Source organism: Hydra viridissima, unplaced genomic scaffold (assembly GCF_058129835.1).
Source record: "Hydra viridissima isolate aposymbiotic clone 2 unplaced genomic scaffold, HvirCarnegie_v1 scaffold_11, whole genome shotgun sequence".
Taxonomy (NCBI): Eukaryota; Metazoa; Cnidaria; class Hydrozoa; order Anthoathecata; family Hydridae; genus Hydra; species Hydra viridissima.
Window position 1 is genome coordinate 11,384,882 of NW_028324310.1, and position 13,761 is coordinate 11,398,642.

General features: G+C 31.9%; 1 long non-coding RNA gene and 2 pseudogenes across 2 annotated transcripts in view; 2 read left to right on the forward strand and 1 right to left on the reverse strand.

Moving 5' to 3' along the window:
• LOC149882164 (AMP deaminase 2-like) overlaps nucleotides 1-13,761 on the reverse strand; it is a 106,999-nt pseudogene that overhangs the window by 75,085 nt on the left and 18,153 nt on the right. The window lies entirely within an intron of this gene.
• On the forward strand, nucleotides 89-596 carry LOC149882170 (uncharacterized; annotated as a pseudogene).
• LOC149882171 (uncharacterized) lies at nucleotides 9,838-11,027 on the forward strand. Its single transcript, XR_016444767.1, has 3 exons — nucleotides 9,838-9,890; nucleotides 10,047-10,282; nucleotides 10,954-11,027. It is a non-coding gene; the product is annotated as an uncharacterized LOC149882171 (long non-coding RNA).

A 13,761-nucleotide genomic window follows, 5' to 3' on the forward strand; every position in this document is an offset into this window, starting at 1 on the left:
TATTTTATGATTTATGTACCGGCAAAAACAAAAACCTTACATTAGTTCGTTTTATGGATTTTCTTATTCATGAAAACTATGGTTTGACTTCATTAATGTTCTGCTTCTAGAACGCGGATACTCTTAAATGGAATGTGATAAAGATATGGGGTTCATCAGTTGCAAAACACAAACATGTGTTTCATCAGATTGGATTAAAACATTCAGAAATGCTCATATAAGACCCACTCCATTTTAAGCTGTAGAGTTGATGCAAAATATGGCAAAAAATTTAACTGATTTTTTTAAGACCATTTTATAAGAACAAATGTCCCATTCCAACACGTCCCCTTCGTGAAACTTATTTTAGAGGAGATTCAACTGGCTTTATACTTCATCATGATTCATAGAATGGATTTTTGTTAAAAATAAAAGGTGAGATCCTGCTGCAAAATATCTTCAAGGCAAAGTACAGAGACCTACAAGTATTAAAAAAGTTCACATTCAATTCAGAGTTTTACAATTCTCTGTCTTACATTCAGGAGCTTTTCAAGACATCTAATGAAAACATTGATTATTAAGATGAAGAATAAATGGACGCCTTTTTTCATTTGAAACTCGTCCTCTTTTTTTTTGTTCATGCTTCTTTAAAGATTTTTAAAAGTTAAATTTTCTTTCTCTGCATTTAAACAAAAACAATTAATAATCAAAAGATATCAGAATATTGATATAAAAACAAAAATTGAGAAATTAACATAAACATTACTTTAAAACATAAAAAAATTAACAAAAAATATTAATTTTATAACATAAAAACTATTATAAACATTAACTTTTTGGTATTTACCCATAAAAATTTTAAGTTCCTTTATTATCAGGAAAGACTCCCTATAATTAATACCTGCTTGTATAATAAAGAATTTTTTTAACAAATATAGAATTAATGATAATAATATTTATAGTATACAGTTACGGAAAAAAGTATCGGGACAAACTACTTTTAGGTATAATTCTATGTTAAATGAAGGAAACCTCATACTGTTATATATATTTTTGTAGCTCTCGACAAGCTCTATCTAAGTGTACCATCAAACATTTACTATACTAGGTAGATGTCTCTTTTGGTAAGAAAAACTAGAATGTCTGTGGAAAAAAGTATCCGGACAAAAAAATTTTTTTTTTTTTTGTAATTTATTTCTTTAATTTTTAGTCCATCCTCCTTTATTAGTTAATACTTCGTCAATTCTCTTAGGCATTGACTCAACCAGATTCTTACACCTCGTTATATCTATAGAATTCTAGCATTTTTCTGAGTGCTTCCTCGATATCGTCCTTTTTCGTCAATATGAGCCTACAAATTTCTTCCTTGACTACTTTCCATAGGTTTTCTATAGGATTCAAGTCTGAACTTTGTGCTGGCCAATCTAACACCTCGATATTTTTGCTTTGGAGCCAGGCTTTGGTATTTTTTGCCGTATGTTTTGAGTCACCATCTTGCTGGAATAAGAATTCTCCATCGAATAACTCTTGAGCAGATGGTAGCATATGGTTTGAAAGTATTCTAACATATTTAGGGGAAGTCAATGTATCCTCTATAACATGAATACGCCCCACACCATTCCAACCGAAGCATTCCCAGGCCATGACATACTTTTCATGCTTTATTGTCTGTTTAACATGCTTTTGTTGCATTAACTCACCTGGTCTTCTCCATGTCCAACGTCTACCATCCGAACCATTAAGGCATATTTTTGTTTCGTCCGACCACAATACCTTCTTCCAATCATCAACGGTCCAGTTTTGATAGTTTTTTGCAAACGCAAACCTCTTTGCAATATGTCGTTTGGTAAGTAAAGGTTTTTTGGCAAGTGCTCTACCATGTAAATCATACTCATGCAGCCTATTTCTAACAGTTCGAGGACTTATATTGACTAACTCGAGTTCTCTGATTGATTCTCAATATCTATTGCATTTGGTCTCACGGAATTATCAACCAAAGTGAGGATTTTTCGATCAATCTTTGGAGTTGTTTTTCGTTTTCGTCCAGATCTTGGCAAATTTTTGAGTACTCCATGCTTTTTAATTCTCCCCAGAGTATCTTGAACAGTTGATTTGGGCATAAAAAGCTGTTGATCTCGAACCGTTTTGCCTTCTTTTGAGAGCACTTCAATCTCTTTCCTAGCAACTTCTGTCAATTCTTTACTTTTCACCATGGTAACGGTTGTCAATGGGTTCTAAATGTTATAGATCTAGAAATTATGGTTTTTATCATTTTTAATTATTTTATCCTAAGCTACTAGGATATTTATAAGATATTATGCCATTAACTTTATTGAAAATCTTGACCAAAAACTAGCAGAAAGTAGCTGTCCGGATACTTTTTTCCACAGTCATTTTAGTTTTTCTTACCAAAAGAGACATCTACTTAGTGTAGTAAATGTTTGATGGTACATTTAGATAGAGCTAGTAGAGAGCTACACAAATATATATAACAGTATGAGGTTTCCTTCATTTAATATAGAATTATACCTAAAAATAGTTTGTCCGGATACTTTTTTCCGTAACTGTATATATTAGTAAGATCAATATTAGATTTCAATGGCGAAGTCGGTTGATAAAATAAGCTCCCGCATGATTTTATTTATAAGCTGAGACAAAATAATAATTTAACTATTTACTTGATCTAAAAACTAAAAAAGAAGTTCTACCGGGTAAAAAACGGCAGAGTTAAAAAAAAAATTTCACTAAAAAAAGAAAATCTAAAATAAAAATTATTGCACTTAAATAAAAAATGTAACTTTAATTGCATATAAAAATGGTTTCTTTTGCAATATAAATTAAAAACTTACATAGTTTTAAAAGTTTCAATGAATTATCTCTGAATGAAAAAATATGACCCTGCCGTTTCTTTACGTGGAGTCTTCATATATACATATATATATATATATATATATATATATATATATATATATATATATATATATATATATATATATATATATATATATATATATATATATATATATATATATATATATATATATATAATATATATATATATATATGTTATTTAAATGGAGAAAAACAACATTTTAACTAGAGACCGCCGATTCGTAACTGTTTATCGGTTTGCGGATTGTGCACCGAATTATCTATGCTAAACAGCTCAAATTATTTACGGATTGATTTTATCCGAAAATAATGTATCGGAAAAAAGTTCGTTAAAATTTTTTCGGATTATTTTTTCGGATTGCAATTCGATTCGATACTTTCGGATCGGATTGCAATTCGAAAAATGTTTTTTGAATTGGAATCCAAACCGATATTATTTTTACGGATTTATACGGATTCAGAATAAAAAATGCTTTTGAAATAATTCATTTTTATTAATTTATAATATTCAAATATACAATGAAATGAAATGATTTCCATGTTAAGAAATAAAAAAATTTAAAATCACAATGAAAGTTAATCATTTTCCAAATTCATTTCCTGGCCACACAATGTCTTGAACTTTACTGAGTTCCTTAGTGTTTTCATTCATATTTACCAACATCTCAGCCTTTGAGATTGAAAGATTGGTTCTTCTAGAGCTGTATATATTCCCTGCTGTTGAGAAAACTCTTTCAGATGTTGGTGATGCAGCAGGTATACAGAGGTTATTTCTAGCCAGCCTTGACGTTATTGGGTAAATACTGGTTTTGTTTCCAGAATTCCAGTATATTTGTATTTGCTGGAATTGGTTTTGAATTCAAATACCCCTCAATTTCAGCAGAAATGGCTTTCTTGGTGCTTGTTTCACCATCAGGATTAATGTAACCTGCACCTAACACTTTCTTCCACAGTTGTTCAGTGAAATCAAAGTCGTCATCATCTTCACATCCAACATTGAAGGGGAACGAGTGCTTTGGCTAGCCAAAATTTCTTTTTTTGACAGTTTTTCCATAGCTTTCTTTACTGCAGTTTTGGCTACTTCAAATTTTCTTCTCTCACTCACAAAGCACATACCCGTGCTGTTAGGATCTAAAAAATGAGATATAGAGAATTCAATATTCATCAACTCCCCTTCGAATCTTTTGTTTAGATTTTCATTGAAAGAGTGAGCAAGCTGTGATGATACCTCGGTTTTTGGCTTGATCATCTCCCTTGCTAATCTTCCTCTGATGTTTTATAGGCAATTAATAACGGAACAGATGTTAAAATACTGAGAAGCCTCTCAGAAGCCGCATGACAGATTGAATAAATTCCACTTCATCATCTGTTGGTAAAAGATCTGTCAACTTAAAACCTCCAGAAACAGTAGGGTTCGGATTCTTTAAAGAATGCATCGCCGGAAGAAGATCCACCACAGACTCCATTTGATAGAGGTCAGAGTTCCATCTTGTGGGCAGTCTCTGTACTAACTTCGTTCTGGAGTTATTTAAGGCTTTGGCGGCATTAACTAAAGTCATAGCTTTTTTAGTGGATTGGTTGAAGTGACCTACTAATTTTGTTATTTTGTGGTTGAGAATTGACCATTTTGGACATCTTTTATCATTGACAGCACCAATGACAACTAGATTTAGACGGTGGTCGACACACCAAATTGCACTTTGAACCCCAATTGATTTCCTAACACCTGCTTGGACATTAGCTGCACCGTCGACTGTTATCCAGGTTTTGCCTCCAAAATCAAGTTCAAGTTTGTTGATAGATTCATTGAGCTTCTTGGCAATATTGTCGCCAGTATGTTGTTCGGGGAAGTAGGACATTTCCACCAAGAAGCGCTTTAAATGGAACTTTGAATCTATATAGTGGAGTGTAAGGCTCATGAAAGACAAATTGGTGTGATCAGTGGTCCACACGTCGGATGTAAAGGCCACTCCATCAAGATTTTACTTGTCTGTATTGAAAATGTTTTTTACTTGTTCCTTGATGAATTTAAAAAGGAGAGGAATGTATTTTGTAGATTTGTTTTTTGCTGTAATGGCTCTGAATTGACCGTTGGTTGCAGCTTTCATCATCCAGGTGAATGCGTAGTTTCTACAATAGAAAATGGTTGAGTGTCCTCAATCACCCATTTAGTAATGAGTCGTCAGAGGCAAGCTCATCAAAAATGTTTGGTATTGTTTATTTTTGCTTGTCTTTCCTTTCTAATTGTTTATATAAATTCAAGTGGCCTCTTTTCAAATGGTTCCTTAAAGGACTTGTGATGCTTTTATTGATTAAGTATATTTTGCCACACTTGCATTTTGTCTTGTTTTCTTCCACATTGTTGAAGAATTCCCAATTATTAGATAGCTTAGGCATTTGAAAAGAAAAAAAAAGTGAAATAAAAAAAAAGGAAACGAATAGGATTAAGTTTGCCATATCGGATCGGACGAATATTTCGGATTATTTATTGAATTTAAAATCCACAAAAATGGATCAGATTATTAATGCGGATTACTTTTCGGATTTAAAATTCGAAAACACGGATCAAATCACATTTTCGGTTTACGGACTTTTTACTGAAATATTTGCCTCAATATTTCCTTAATATTTTCCTTGATAAAATGTGACAGTTTTTGATGCATACAAACAGTTTCCGAAAAAGAACTAATTATTTATTAAGTTATTTGAAAATTTTCCTTAATATTCGTCTTAACAATAAATGATATTTTAGAGGCATGCATAAAGTTTTCAATAAAAGAACTAATTATTTGCCTTAATTGTTGAAATGAAAAACAACTTTTCAAACTAGTTTTTATCTCTATTTCTATTTTTATTTCTGTTAATATCTAAATAGAAGAAATATAACAATATAAATTTTATCGGACCAATCCACTAATTGAAGCAATCCGCAATGCGAAATAATTCGCAAAGGAATTCGATCTACAAAAAAAAAAGAAAAAACCGCAAAAACTCAGTTTGAAATATTCTTAACTTTTAAATCAAAAAAATATAACAATGGCTCACCGTAATAAATGTAGGTGAAGAATAGTAGACTTTATCTGTTGAACGAATTGTTATAGGTTAAGATTTCTAAATAGGACTGATTGAAAATAAAAAAAAAATCCACTATTTATAGGACGTGCACATAATAAAAATGTAATTTTTTTGGACCATACCATTAAATGGTGGCGCGAACGGAGCGCGATTCGCATAAATTGCTGAGCGAATTAAAGTTAAATTGATTCGTAAAAATTTTTCGGATTAATAATCCGAACAGCAAAGAGAATCCGCAAAAAAAAAAAATCCGCTAATGGTTCGTAAAAATTCAGTGGTCTTGGTTGCGCTTTTTGGACTTTCTTGCAAGTGCAAATATCATTTATAAGTTTATAGTTGTTTTTCTGTTCTTTCTTGTTTTCGGTGTAGTATAATGGAGCCATTGCTTTTAACGCAACTATTAATCATAATATCAGCTTGAATGTAATTATATCCCAGTTTGTAAAATCAGAAATGATTAACTTGGATGTCCCAGTAAAGCTTTGGTTTCAAAATGCAGCCGGAAAAGCATGGAGTGTGTTTAAAGTTTACAGAATAAAACCCAATATAAATTCTTCAAAGATACCAAAAACCAGACACCAGATAATCGGTATCGTATAAGTCGATACCGAGAAGAATGGTCTCGTATCGCGTGGTATCGCTTATACACTAATGTCGATACTATCAGTATCGGTTCGATACCAATCAATACCGAGAAGGAAGGTCTCGTATCGTGTGGTATCGCTTATGTTCCAATGTCGATACTATCAGTATCGCTTCGATACCAAACGATACCGATAATAAAAAGAATCGTATAGTATCGCATGGTCTCGAATCGAGACTCTCAATAAAACAAAAAAACAAAATATTAAAATTTGACTTATTGAATTTTTTATAAACAAAATACAAGTACAATTGCTTTTTAGAGATTTAGTTATTGTTTTTTACAATACTTTGGCTATCTACAATACTTTGGCTATCGTCCATTCGTTGTTTTTTCCTTTGCCGTACTTTTGTTGGTATTTTAGGATTTTCTTCTATTAATATTGGCAAAGATAAGTCTGATTCATGTTCTATATCACTTTCATTTTCTTGTTCGATGGGCCATTTTTTAATGTAATTTTCAAGAGCGGAATAGTTCTGCATTATAAATACAAGTTTATCTGCCTTGTCACTATCGAGGTTGTTTCTACGATCAGTGATGACAAGGCCAGAAGCAGAAAATGCTCTTTCAGATGATGAAGAGGTTGGTGGAGTTGCCAACCAAGATCTTGCAACATCCGAAAGGATAGGAAGTTCCGCTGCATGCTGCTTCCACCATGCTAAGGTGTCAGTTTTTCCTGCATTTTTGGATCTTATTGTTTTTTGGTATTTTTCCATTTCAAGTTTAATAGGAGGTTGTTTCCATGAGTAACATAATTATTTTTTTCTTTCTCGATGAAGTTGATGAGTGCTGTTACTTTCCACAGTGACATGTCAATTCAGATCTCTGTGTCAGAAGATAAAAAAACTGATAATTCTTTAACAGATTTAAGCACTGGAACAATAGCTTCAAAGAGTAGGAACTGTTCATCTGTAGGTACGGTTTTCTTCCAATCATCACCTTCTGCGTCGCGTAAGTATATGAGTGGAACCTTCAGTCGAAGCATGACGTGCAGCATATCGTAATTGCTGTTCCATCTCGTGGTTACTGTGGAGGGTATTTTGAGATAACTCACATCTAACCTAGAACAAGCATCTTTCAACGAAGCACTGAAGGCTGTCGATTTATGAAGCCTGGTAGTAAGTGAGCTGGCTTTAAGAAAAGCATCTTTCAGTTCCGGGGTACCCTCAACTGTTCTTTGAAATGCAGTGTTGAGTTTGTGATCACTGCATGTAACAGAACCTTCTTCTTTAGTTATTAAAGACACATTGTTGTTTAGAGCACATGCCATATTTGATGCCTGATCAATAACACACAGTTTATTGGGTATTTTTTTAAATGATTCAGGGTATGAGAGTGTGTTATCAAGTGCTTTTGCAATGTTGATACCAGTGTGTCGCTCTTTGAATAGGCACACTTCTAATGTAAATTTCTTTAGGGCAAAGTCTGGCGAGGTATAATGTAATATCACGGACATGTATGAATCATTTGCCCTTGATGTCCAGTGGTCGGTGGTTATGGCAACCTGATTAAAATCTATGAGCTCTTTTTCTATAACTTCATGCATTACTACCTTCAGTGTATGGTAAAGCTGAGGGAGTTTATTTTTTGAGAAAATCGTTGAATGTTTTATTGTGGCATTTGGTAATATTTTGTTCATAAACCTCTTATAGTTTTCAGAATCAGCAAAACTGAACGGCAAGCACTCAGTAGCAATCAAAGTAATGATGTCATTATCAACTTCTAATTGACGCCGATCTTGAATTGGCCACTTTTTTGTAACCGCTTTCTTCGGGAGAGTGAGAGTTTTGAAGGCTACATCTTTTGCGGATCCAGAAGCACCTGCCTCGATTACGTTTAGTTCGTCATCTACTTGTGATCTCCGCTCGTCTTCTTTTTTTTGAAGTTCGATGAATAACTTCCTATGTTGTGTCTGAATATGCTTTCGCAAGCCAGTAGTATTTGCTTGCTTTGTTGTAAGCTTATTTCCACAAGTTTTACACAGAGCAGATTCTCCTGAAAATTTAAAATACAGTTTAACAACAAATAAAATAGTTTTACTTTTTTATTATTATTTTATTTTATTTTTATTAAAAACAACAGAGCCGGGACGCTTCAAACTCACTTGGGACCTGAGGCAAAATTAAGTTTTGGGGGCATTTACTGTAAATTTTACATCTAAAAAATGTCAAAAGAGTTAAATAATTTCAGAAATATTATTACCAAAAAAAGACCCTTTGATAGGCGTGAATTCATTTTTTTTTTTTTACAATTAGTATGAAACAAAAACAAATTCAGAGTGGGTCGGCATACAACCTGGCCATCAATTTAGCACATTGTGCTTTGCAATTTATGAATTATTGCTCCACCAATTAAATTAATTGTTTTTTAAATCCTAATAGTTAATAAACAATAATAGTTGTAACGTAAAAATGTAAAAAAAAACTGCATTTTTAGTTAAAAAAAAATTTTTTTAAATTAAACTCTCATGAAAGACCCGAGTTGCAATAGCAAATGATACTATCGGTACCAAACAATACCAACATAACCGATAACTTTTGATACTAGTATCGATATCGATACCGTAAGGTATCGCACCGAGACCAAACGATACCAACATAAACGATACTTTCGATACCAGTATCGCGTGATCTCGATATCGATACTGTATGGTATCGCACCGATACCAAACGATACCAACATAACCGATACTTTCAATACCAGTATCGCGTGATCTCGAAGTCGATACTGTAAAGTATCGCATCGAGACCAAACGATACCAAACGGTACCAACATTAACGATACTTTCGATACCAGTATCGCGTGATTTCGATACCGATACTGTATGGTATCGCACCGATACCAGACGAGAAATCGAGACTCGAGACCGATTATCTAGTGTCTACCAAAAACACCCAAAGATTTGTGTGCTCTTCCAGGTAGTAATTATTAATAAAAAGTTTTTGATCTTAAATCTTTCGATTTAAAAAGTTCTGAATAATTACAATAACTTTCCAATCTAGATTCAAAAAAAAGATTTTTTTTATCTTCATTTTTTTAATTTAGAAAGTTATGGTCGGGGTATATACTGGGACTCAACAAATTCTCTTATTTATGTTTACATGGATCAGCATGTCGCTAGGTAATTTCATTTTCTTAAGTTTGCTTTTCTTTTTTAAAATCTAATTAATGAATATTTTTGAAATAAAATAAATGAAGAGAAAAATATTGAGTCTCTTTTTGAGTCTCAAAAAACTTTAAGCCTTTTTTAGCGCTAAAGCAGCTTGTTATTATTCGAATAATCAAGGTGAGCAATGGGCAGGTGAGTAAAGTTACATTTTCTTTATCCTATGAAGAATTTTCATGAAGCAGGACTATTTTTTTGAACCCTCAACGTTTTTTTAGACTTTTGAAAGAATAAAAAAAAGAAACTTTTAAAAATGTTTTTTTTTTATTTTTTCAAACGGTTTAACTTTAGAAATAGATTTAAGTGTGGGTTCGATAATTGGATATCATCGCTTTACTAAACAACTGTATACCTTACATCGTAACCAGAAGACTTACTTGATGTTCCGCAAAGATTATAAAAAATGGTTACGTTAACTAACAAAGAGTTTGTTCAAAAAGTTGCTATGGATATTGATTTTTCATCTTGGAAGAGTTTAGAAGATGACAATGAACAGAATTTTAGTTTTGGTTCATCCCAATGGATAGGTATGGTTGAAGGTTTATTTAATTTCACCAAGGCCAATATAATTTAAAAACTTCCTCTAGATAAAATATTTATAAGAAATATAATTTCTATTTTGTATTGAGTTTTTATGGGAATCTTAAAGAATATCATTAAGATTCATATTGAAAACTTTTGATGCATTATAAAACATTCAGGGTCACTTTTGAATTATATTGTAAATTTTCATGCTAACTAGTTTTGAGTTTTGAAATTATTTTGACTTACGACAAAATTATATTTGAGATAACTTATGTTATAAAGGCCCTTTCAAACAAAAATATGGCACTACTGAGGCCCTTTTAAGGCAAAAATATGGCACTACTGAGTACTCTAACTAAAAAAGTTGATTCCTGTGCATTCTTTGAGATTTTTTAGTGTAGCGGAAATAGTAAGCAGCCAATAATTTTTTGCTTTTTAATAGTTTTTTTAATATTTTTTTCAGAATTTTAAAACATCGGTAAGTAAATTTTCTAAGAAAGAAAAAAATCTTTTCGCTTGATAACTTTTTATATTTTCTCATACGATAATTTTAAATGGTAGATGCGACTCACAACGCATCACAAAGTGAATTCAGTGTTTGATAAATTGTTCAGTGATTGATTTTACTGATTAAATCAAAAAGTATATTCATTTAAGCTCCTTTTTATTTTAGGAAAATTTAAAGGATTATCCTTCAGAGATCATTTGAACAACAAGTTGCTCCCAAGAGTTCTGTGGCCTATTTAAGTTGTTATCAATAACAATAGTAATATATTTTCTGACAAAAGAAGTCAAATTGTTTTTACAAATCAAATTAGTCAAATAAATGAATATTTTTAATAAAACTACATTTGTTTTCATTTCCGATAGTTTCGAAAATATTTAGACTATCCCAGTGGGCATGCATCGTCCGCACGACGTTTTACGAACGTCTTCTGGACGTCTTCCGGACGTCTTCCAGACGTCGTGCGGAAAATGCATGCCCACTGGGATATGAAATAAATGTTTCTTTTTATCATAAATGTTTAATATAAAATGATATTGTAAAAAGTTTACTTAAACTCGCCTTGTAGGTTTTCGTTTTGTTCACTGCTTCTTGCGAGATATGTTTTATAAAATAAAAAAAGCAGGGTTGACATGCAAAGTTCAGTTTCTCTTAATGCATTTTAATAATGTGTTTCAAATTGTTAATGCATTTTAATTTATACGTATTTCAAATTATTAAAACGTTTCCACTAAGTAAAGAAGGGTCAAGTTGGTTAAGTTAGATAATAGTTAAATAATATTTCTTTTAAATTAAGGTTTCTAAAAGCTTCCTTATTTCTTCGTCAATGGTCTAATAGCAGCAAACTATTTATGCTAAAAAATCAATTTCACATTGTGTTGAGTTTATAATATTATATTTGACTTATAAATTAACTAAATCTCTTTGATATTTTGGGGAAAATAATGCTGATGGTTAGCTTTTTCTGTGCCTAGCATTTACTTAAGAGTTTAATTCTCAGAAATCAACAACTTGGCTGGTTTATTGTAATAAGCGTAAAAGCTTATTGCTCCAGAAACTACAGCTTATCTATATTCTTAGAAAATGAAAAAAGTTAGGGTTTTACCTATGAGGCATAAATTGAACAGAGACCATATTGGCTGGGCAACTTTAGCAAAACACTGGATATAACTTCATCACTCTAAAGAACATAAAAATTGTTTAAATACTGAAAGGAAGGAAGTCTTAAGGAGTGATTTTTTGTCCGAAATTGTAGTTTTTGGTATTCTATGAAGAGTCTAAGTATTCAGATCAGAAGGAGAGAAAAGACTTAATCAATGTAAAAATGCAGCCTTCTTTAAACTATGGTGGTGGTTTTGGAGTGGTTTGGAGTGTCATTAGTGGCAATAATGTAGGTTATAGTTTGAAATTCAAAGAAATGATGAAAAGCCATATCATGATATATTGGAAATCAGATGTTTTTATCTAGACTGGATAATAACATCTCGTTCCCTGGCAAAACTCTTTTATTTCGGATAAAAGAGTTTTGTGCAGGTTTTGTTCAGTTTTACTTAACTAAAAAACCTCATGGTTTTTCTGTTGTTTTTCAAAAGACATTTTTAGATTGACGCCAAATGAAATTGATATTTGGAAATTCTTAGAAAAACTAAAAAGTCTGAAGCCAAGTGCTTAACTTTCTTTAAATATCATAAGATAAACTGTGGCAGCATATTAGCAATTATCAATTACCAAAAGAATCTTGGATGGAATCTTTACTAAAAACTATTGAGTTAACTTCGAAACAATAGCCTGATAAAGAAGTTTTAGATGATGAAGGAGCTGAAGAGTTTCATGACGAAGTTAATGACAATTTCATTGTCCTGTTTGCATTAACATTTGAGCGACAAAAACTTTACAATTTTGCACAAAATGGTAAACAAGTGATGGCAAATAAAGTTTGACAAAGATTTAAAAAAAAGATAATAATACAAAAAAACCAGAATTTTTTTTTAACAGGTATTTGGATAAGCCGAAACAATTGGTTCGTAGATCAGTCTCACACTTCACTATACTAATTTGGATTTTGATTTCATAAATTTTGTCATTACTTACATACAATTCACTGGTAGACTCAAGGGTAAAAATAAAAAGCAAGCCTGGGCTCTTATTGCAAGTTTTAACTTACGCGAAGAAGGGCACTGAACCGCATTAATGATAATGTATAAAACTGAGCTGAGCTGCATTAATGATAAGGTATGAAACTGAGCTGCGTTAATAACAATGTAATAAACACACAGAAGTGGTCTCTCTATAGCCATGGCTCATGATGTGCGACAAGAACTCCGAATTAAGTCCAAAGTGGAATGTACCTAGCTTAACACGATTGAACTTTGAGTACATCGGTGTAATATCATTATTTCAAGTTTAAAACGTAGCCAAATCATTTGCAAAAACATGGCGGATTTGAAAGTTCATTCTCCTTATATGATCTATAGAAGGAAGAAGAATACAGTGCTCCTTTTTTTGAAAAAGTTCACAATATATCTGTATTTTATATTTTAAAGTTCACAATATATCTCTTGGAGCAAGAAAGTGAGCTCTGTTAGCTGACAAAAAAAGCTAACAGAGCTCAATTTCTTGCTCCAAGAGCTATTAGCCCTTTGAATTTTATGAGAACAAACCAAAAAATATATTTAAAAATCTGATAGGAGAACGGCAAGAAAGGTATTTTCTCAGTTGTGCAAAGCTGTTGAATATTTGCTTAAATTAGAAAAGCAATATCAGCTCATGAAAAAGAAACTTTGCCTGTAGATTCTCTGGTGAGTAGCGGCAACAAAGATAAAAAAAGTTTTCAAAAAAGTCTATATTTAACACCATGATCTGCTTAAAAAAGATATTTTAGTGTGGAGTTCTTCAATGACAACTAAATTAGCTTTAGAGCTGGATCATTACTTATTAATGCAGTAGAGGAAAAGATCAAGTGCAGCACCAATTCTT